This window comes from Delphinapterus leucas, chromosome 2 (genome assembly GCF_059928025.1).
Source record: "Delphinapterus leucas isolate spDelLeu-1000000601 "Yukka" chromosome 2, BTC_Dleu_Yukka2, whole genome shotgun sequence".
Taxonomy (NCBI): domain Eukaryota; kingdom Metazoa; phylum Chordata; class Mammalia; order Artiodactyla; family Monodontidae; genus Delphinapterus; species Delphinapterus leucas.
Window position 1 is genome coordinate 61493187 of NC_143130.1, and position 8482 is coordinate 61501668.

The following is an 8482-nucleotide window of genomic DNA, read 5'->3' on the forward strand; positions in this document are numbered from 1 at the left end:
CAATGTTAACTTCATGATATTGATGGCTATATTTTGGCTATGTAGGAGATATCTTTGTAGATAATGCACACGAAAGTGTTCAGAAGCTTGTGTGGTAAATGTATTCAAAATGATGCAAGGGGGAAAAGTTCTGTGTATGGTACTTGCAACTTTTCTGTAAATTTGAGATTGTTTTTAAAAAAGCAAAGTGAGCCTACAAACCAAGATTTGAAAACGTAAACAATCAAAGGCTAAGAAAGGTAGCAAACGAAATAAAGAAATCGGCGAATTCACTCCAGATGAAATACATTTTTATAGAAGTATGACAAATAATTTTTAGAAAGAAAAGAAAAAGAGGAAGTGCTACCCAAACTTATTTGTTGAGGATAGTATAATTATGGTACTAAACCAGACAAGGACAAACAAGAGAATTATAGACCAATATGATTTATGGGTATTTGTCACAGGGAGATGGCATGGCTTAGTGGTTAGTACGTGGCCCCTGGAGCAAGGCAGTCTGGATTTGTATTCTGGTGTCACTGCTAATATTCTCTGTGACCTTGGGGAGGTGACTTGACTTCTCTGTGCCTCAGTTCTCTCATATTTCAGAGGAGGAAATAACCTTCAAAACAATAGACCTTCTAAAAAAAAAAAAACAAAAAAACAATAGACCTTCTAGGATGAAATGAAATAATTCATGGAAAATGCCTTAATGGTGCCTGAAACATAGAAAGCACCTAATAAATGTTAGCTATTATTAGTTTTCATGAATGTAGATTCAAAAATTCTAAATAAAATAATACCAAAGTTGAAAACAGCAGTGTACACACAAAAATAATGTATCATGGCAAAGTAGGGTTTATTCCAAGAATACAAGAGTGAGTCAACATTAGATAAATCACTAATGTACCTTAACAGATTACTCACGCAATGCAGACTGTTAGCAAACTGGCTTCCTTAACCTAATAAACATGTAGCAATGATCAGACTTAATGGTAAAATTTTCAAAGCAATTTCCATCAAAGTCAGGAATTAGACAAGGATGCCTTCTATCATGGTTTCTATTCAGCACTACACTGGAGGTCCTGGGCCTTCATGTGCTAGCTTAAGTTATATGAAATTGCCATTTTTTTAGGCAGCAGCAATTTATATGATTCAACCTATAAAAGAAAGAAAGAAATTTAAGAATTGGAAAGGAAGACTACCCGTATGTGAAGACAATATGATTGTCTATGTAGAAAATCCAAGAGAGTATACAGATAAATAATTAAGACTAGTAAGAGAGTAGGTTGATGAATTCAAGATCAACTTTTTAAAACTTATTAGTATTTTATACCTGAGTAATACCAAATTATAACATGTAATAGAAAAAGAGATTCTATTCACAACAGCAACAAAAATCTGAGAATGCATCAAGCAAAAGATACACAAGAACTTTCATGCAGAGTATTATAAAAATTACTCCAGGACTTAAAGGAAGAACTGACTAAATGGAAATATATAACGTATTTATGAATGTAAGGACTCAAATTATAAAATGAAAGTACTTATATTTATGAACAGGAGGACCTATATTGCAATTATATCACTTATTACCAAATTAACCTATAAATTTGATGTGATTCCCACACAAATCCCAATAGAATTTTTCATGGGACTTAATGCGTGGGCTGCAAAGTCCCTATAGAAATCAAGGGACCAAGAATAGTGTAGCAGATACCAGTGGTGCCCTGCCCCTGTCCCTCAGCATCACCAACCCCATACATGCCAGGGAGTTGATGCCTCCAAGAGCAGCCTTAGTGTATTAATCATGCCTTTTTATTTTCTGATGTTTTGACATCTGAAGATCTGCTGATCCTGGAGAGACTCCCCCTCCCAGGGGTTAGCCAATTTCTAGAGTTAATAAAGGACTCACCTGCAAGTGCAACTTTCATATGCAAACCAACCGTCCAAAGCCCATGGCCCTCAACCACCTCCTTATCAGGCTCTTATACTCCAGACCACTATCCATCTGCCCTAATCATCCTAGGGCCAAGTACTAGACAGCTACAGATATAGCTGATATGCCCCAGAGGCCACTGAAAATATTCACACTAGTCAATACTAAGCCTGCTTACCTTGCCTTGCCTCTCCTGCGGAAATCACAGTAAAGACTCATGCTGTGTTTCCTCTCACTCCCTCTGCCTCCTGACTGAACTTGGTGCTTCCCCCTGTGGCCCTACATGCCATTGCCATGCCTCCTGTTTCTAAAGATCTGTGGGTATGGAAAACTTCTTCCTTTATGACAGTCATTTCTATGTCTGTATGTCTTACCTTACCAGATTAAAACAAATCCTGGGTACATTTTAAAAATAGCCAATGAGGAATGAGGGTTAGTAGATAAATACTCCAGTTTCTTTGCCCCTCAGTTGGAGTAACTCTGAAGTGCCCAGTGAGACTGCGCTCAGGTGACCTTCCATCTTGTTCATTAATGCACCTCCATTGACTTTCTTCCTTTCCCTATCTCACTTCCCCACTGTCTTACCTGTTCTTCCTGGGACTGCTTTGTAAAGAAAATTCTTACACCCAAATCCTTGTCTCAGGCTCTGCTTCTAGGGCAACCCAAATGAATACATTTTTAAAGAATAAGAATGGTATATGGGGTGGTGGTAATGGAACTTACTAAGATATTTAGACATATGATAGTGCCGTAGAAATTAAGACAGTGAAGCGTTGTCAAGGGGATGGACAAATAGACTACTGGAAGAGAACAAGAACCCATCAAGAGACTCGTGACACATGGAAATGTGAAATGAGACAGATGTTTCCGTGTAGATCAATGAGGAAAGGATGGAATGTTCTATAAATGGCACTGGGACAATGGATTATCCACATGGAAAGTAAATACAGTTAGATCCCTACCTCCCATCATACCAAAAAAAAAAATACCAGGTTGATTAATGATCTAGTTGTGAAATGAAAAACTTTAAAAACTTTTAGAGGGAAATATAGGAAGATATCATGATGACTGGGGTAAATGTCTTAGTCAGTTTGAACTGCTATAACAGAAAACTATCGACTGGGTGGCTTTAATAAACATTTATTTCTCACAGCTCTGGAAGCTGGAAGTCTGAGATCAGATGTGCCACATGGTTGAGTTCTTGGTGAGGGTCCTTTTCCTGGTTCACAGACAGCCACCTTCTCCTTGTATCCTCACATGGCAGGGAGCAGAAAAAGAGAGGAAGCAAGCTCTCTCATGTATCTTCTTATAAAGGTACTAATCCCATTCATGAGGGCTCAACCCTCATGACCTAATCACCTCCCAAAGGCCCCACCTCCTAACCATCACATTAGGGTTTAGGATCTCAACGCATGAATTTGGGGGTTGGCACAAACATTCAGTGCATAACAGGTAGAAAGTAACTTCTTAAACAAAATATTAAAAACATAATTCCCAAAGAAAAATGTTGTTAGGTCTGACTTCACTAAACTATTTGAACTTCTCTCCAACCAAACATACCTAAAATTAGGTTTCAAGAGAAACCACAGAGTGAGTGAATATCCTTGCAATGCATATAATCAACAAAGGATACATTCCAGAATATGTAAGGAATTCCTATAAACATTAATGTGTTAAAAATTTAAACAACCAAAGAGAAAAACAGGCAAATGCCACAAACACATAATTCACAGGAGAGGAAACTTAAATGGCCCACAGACATAGGAAAAGATGTGGGGTTTTTGTTGTTGTTGTTTTTTAAAGGAATTTTGCCTTTTAAAAAAATTATTTATTTATTTATTTATGGCTGTGTATGGCTCTTCGTTTCTGTGAGAGGGTTTTCTCTAGTTGCGGCAAGTGGGGGCCACTCCTCATCGCAGTGCGCGGGCCTCTCACTATCGCGGCCTCTCTTGTTGAGGAGCACAGGCTCCAGACGCGCAGGCTCAGTAATTGTAGCTCATGGGGCTAGTTTCTCCGCGGCATGTGGGATCTTCCCAGACCAGGGCTCGAACCCGTGTCCCCCGCATTGGCAGGCAGATTCTCAACCACTGCGCCACCCGGGAAGCCCTGTTGTTGTTTTTTAATTGAAGTATAGTTGATGTACAATGTTGTGTTACTTTCTGGTGTACGGAAAAGTGATTCAGCTCTACATATATAAATACATATATATATATTTTAGATTCTTTCCCATTATAGTTTATTACAAGATATTGAGTATAGTACTCTGTGTCCTTGCTGTTTATCTATTTTATACACAGTAGTGTATAAATGTTAATCGCAAACTCTTAATTTATCCCTCCTCACCCTTTCCCGTTTGGTAACCATAAGTTTGTTTTCTATGTCTGTGAGTCTGCTTCTGTTTTTTAGGTTTTTTTAAACATCTTTATTGGAGTATAATTGCTCTACAATGGTGTGTTAGTTTCTGCTTTATAACAAAGTGAATCAGCTATACATATACATATATCCCCATATCTCTTCCCTCTTGAATCTCCCTCCCACCCTCCCTATCCCACCCCTCTAGGTGGTCACAAAGCACCGAGCTGATCTCCCTGTGCTATGCGATTGCTTCCCACTAGCTATCTGTTTTACATTTGGTAGTATATGTAAGTCCATGCCACTCTCTCACTTCGTCCCAGCTTACCCTTCCCCCTCCCTGTATCCTTAAGTCCATTCTCTACGTCTGCGTCTTTATTCCTCTGCTGCCTCTAGGTTTTTCAGAACATTTTTTTTTTTTTTTTTAGATTCCATATATATGTGTTAGCATATGGTTTTTCTCTTTCTGACTTAACTTTACTCTGTATGACAGACTCTAGGTCCATCCACCTCACTACAAATAACTCAATTTCATTTCTTTTTATGGCTAATATTCCATTGTATATATGTGCCACATCTTCTTTATCCATTCATCTGTCGATGGACACTTAGGTTGCTTGCATGTCCTGGCTCTTGCAAAGAGTGCTGCAGTGAACATTGTGGTACATGTCTCTTTTTGAATTATGGTTTTCTCAGGGTATATGCCCAGTAGTGGGATTGCTGGGTCATATGGTAATTCTATTTTTAGCTTTTTAAGGAGCATCCATACTGTTCTCCATAGTGGCTGCACCAATTTACATTACCACCAACAGTGCAAGAGGTTCCCTTTTCTCCACACCCTCTCCAGCATTTATTGTTTCTAGATTTTTTGATGATGGCCATTCTGACTGGTGTGAGGCGATACCTCATTGTAGTTTTGATTTGCATTTCTCTAATAATTAGAGACGTTGAGCATCTTTTCATGTGCCTATTGGCCATCTGTATGTCTTCTTTGGAGAAATGTCTGTTTAGGTCTTCTGCCCATTTATGGATTGGGTTGTGTGTTTTTTGATATTGAGCTACATGAACTGCTTGTAAATTCTGGAGATTAATCCTTTGTCCATTGCTTCATTTGCAAATATTTTATACCATTCTGAGGGTTTTCTTTACGTCGTGTTTATGGTTTCCTTTGCTGTGCAACAGCTTTTAAGTTTCATTAGGTCCATTTGATTATTTTTGTTTTTATTTCCATTTCTCTAGGAGGTGGGTCAAAAAGGATCTTGCTGTGATTTATGTCTTAGAGTGTTCTGCTTATGTTTTCCTCGAAGAGTTTTATAGTGTCTAGCCTTACATTTAGGTCTTTAATCCATTTGAGCTTATTTTTGTGTATGGTGTTAGGGAGTGTTCTAATTTCATTCTTTTACATGTAGCTGTCCAGTTTTCCTAGCACCACTTATTGAAGAGGCTGTCTTCTCTCCACTGTATATTCTTGCCTCCTTTATCAAAAATAAGGTGACCATATGTGTGTCTGTTTGTCTCTGGGCTTTCTATCCTGTTCCATTGATCTAAATTTCTGTTTTTGTGCCAGTACCATACTGTCTTGATTACTGTAGCTTTGTACTATAGCCTGAAGTCAGGGAGCCTGATTCCTCCAACTCCATTTTTCTTTTTCAAGATTGCTTTGGCTATTCGGGGTCTTTTGTGTTTCCATACAAATTGTGAAATCTTTTGTTCTAGTTCTGTGAAAAATGCCATTGGTAGTTTGATAGGGATTGCATTGAATTGGTAGATTGCTTTGGGTAGTATAGATATTTTCACAGTGTTGATTCTTCCAATCAAAGAACACGGTATATTTCTCCATCTGTTTGTATCATCTTTAATTTCTTTCATCAGTGTCTTATAGTTTTCTGCATACAGGTCTTTTGTCTCCCTTGGTAGGTTTATTCCTAGGTATTTTATTCTTTTTGTTGCAGTGGTAAATGGGTTTGCGTCCTTAATTTCCCTTTCAGATTTTTCATCATTAGTGTATAGGAATGCAAGAGATTTCTGTGCCTTAATTTTGTATCCTGCTACTTTACCAAATTCATTGATTAGCTCTAGTAGTTTCCTGGTAGCATCTTTAGGATTCTCTATGTATAGCATCATGTCATCTGCAAACAGTGACAGCTTTACTTCTTCTTTTCCAATTTGGATTCCTTTTATTTCTTTTTCTTCTCTGATTGCTGTGGCGAAAATTTCCAAAACTGTGTTGAATAAGAGTGATGAGAGTGGGCAACATTGTCTTGTTCCTGATCTTAGTGGAAATGGTTTCAGTTTTTCATCCTTGAGAACGACGTTGGCTGTGGGTTTGTCATATATGGCCTTTATTATGTTGAGATAAGTTCCCTCTATGCCTACTTTCTGGAGTGTTTTTATCATAAATGGGTGTTGATTTTGTCAAAAGCTTTTCTGCATCTATTGAGATGATCATATAGTTTTATTCTTCAGTTTGTTAATATGTTGTACCACATTGTTTGATTTGCATATATTGAAGAATCCTTGCATTCCTGGAATAAACCCCACTTGATCATGGTGTATGATCCTTTTACTGTGCTGTTGGATTCTGTTTGCTAGTATTTTGTTGAGGATTTTTGCATCCATGTTCATCAGTGATATTGGCCTGCAGTTTTCTTTCTTTGTGACACCTTTGACTGGTTTTGGTATCAGGGTGATGGTGGCCTTGTAGAATGAGTTTGGGAGTGTTCCTCCCTCTGCTATATTCTGGAAGAGTTTGAGAAGGAGAGGTGTTAGCTCTTCTGTAAATGTTTGTTAGAATTCGCCTGTGAAGCCATCTGTTCCTGGGCTTTTTTTTGTTGGAAGATTTTTAATCACAGTCTCAATTTCAGTGCTTGTGATTGGTCTGTTTATATTTTCTGTTTCTTCCTGGTTTAGTCTTGGAAGCTTGTGCTTTTCTAAGAATTTTTCCACTTCTTCCAGGTTGTCCATTTTATTGCATATAGTTGCTGTAGTAAACTCTCATGATTCTTTGTATTTCTGCAGTGTTAGTTGTAACTTCTCCTTTTTTGTTTCTAATTCTATTGATTTGAGTCTTCTCCCGTTTTTTTCTGGATGAGTCTGGCTAATGGTTTACCAATTTTGTTTATCTTCTCAAAGAACCGGCTTTTAGTTTTTTTGATCTTTGCTATTGTTTCCTTCATATCTTTTTCATTTATTTCTGATCTGACCTTTTTGATTTCTTTCCTTCTGGTAACATTGAGGTTTTTTTGTTCTTCTTTCTCTAGTTGCTTTAGGTGTAAGGTTAGGTTGTTTATTTGGGATGTTTCTTGTTTCTTGAGGTAGGATTGTATTGCTATAAACTTCCCTCTTAGAACTGCTTTTGCTGCATCCCCTAGGTTTTGGGTCATCGTTTCTTCATTGTTATTTGTTTCTAGGTAGTTTTTGATTTCCTCTTTGATTTCTACAATGATCTCTTGGTTATTTAGTAGTGTATTGTTTAGCCTCCATGTGTTTATATTTTTTACAGATTTTTTTCCTGTAATTGATATCTAGCCTCATAGCGATGTGGTTGGAAAAGATACGTGATATGATTTCAATTTTCTTTAATTTATCAAGGATTGATTTGTGACCCAAGATATGATCTATCCTGGAGAGTGTTCCATGAGCACTTGAGAAGAAAGTGTATTCTGTTGTTTTTGGATGCAATGTCCTATAAATATAAATGAAGTCCATTTGTTTAATGTATCATTTAAAGCTTGTGTTTCCTTATTTATTTTCATTTTGGATGATCTGTCCATTGATGAAAGTGGGGTGTTAAAGTCCCCTACTATGATTGTGTTACTGTTGATTTCCCCTTTTATGGCTGTTAGCATTTGCTTTATGTATTGAGGTGCTCCTATGTTGGGTGCATAAATATTTACAATTGTTATATCTTCTTAGCTTGATCCCTTGATCATTATGTAGTGCCCTTCTTTGTCTCTTGTAATAGTCTTTATTTTAAAGTCTATTTTGTCTGATATGAGAATTGCTACTCCAGCTCTCTTCTGATTTCCATTTGCATGGAATATCTTTGTCCATCCCCTCACTTTCAGTCTGTATGTGTCCCTAGGCCTGAAGTGGGTCTCTTGTAGACAGCATATATATGGGTTTTGTTTTTGTATCCATTCAGCCGTCTCTGTCTTTTGGTTGGAGCATTTAATCCATTTACATTTAAGGTAATTATCGATATGTATGTTC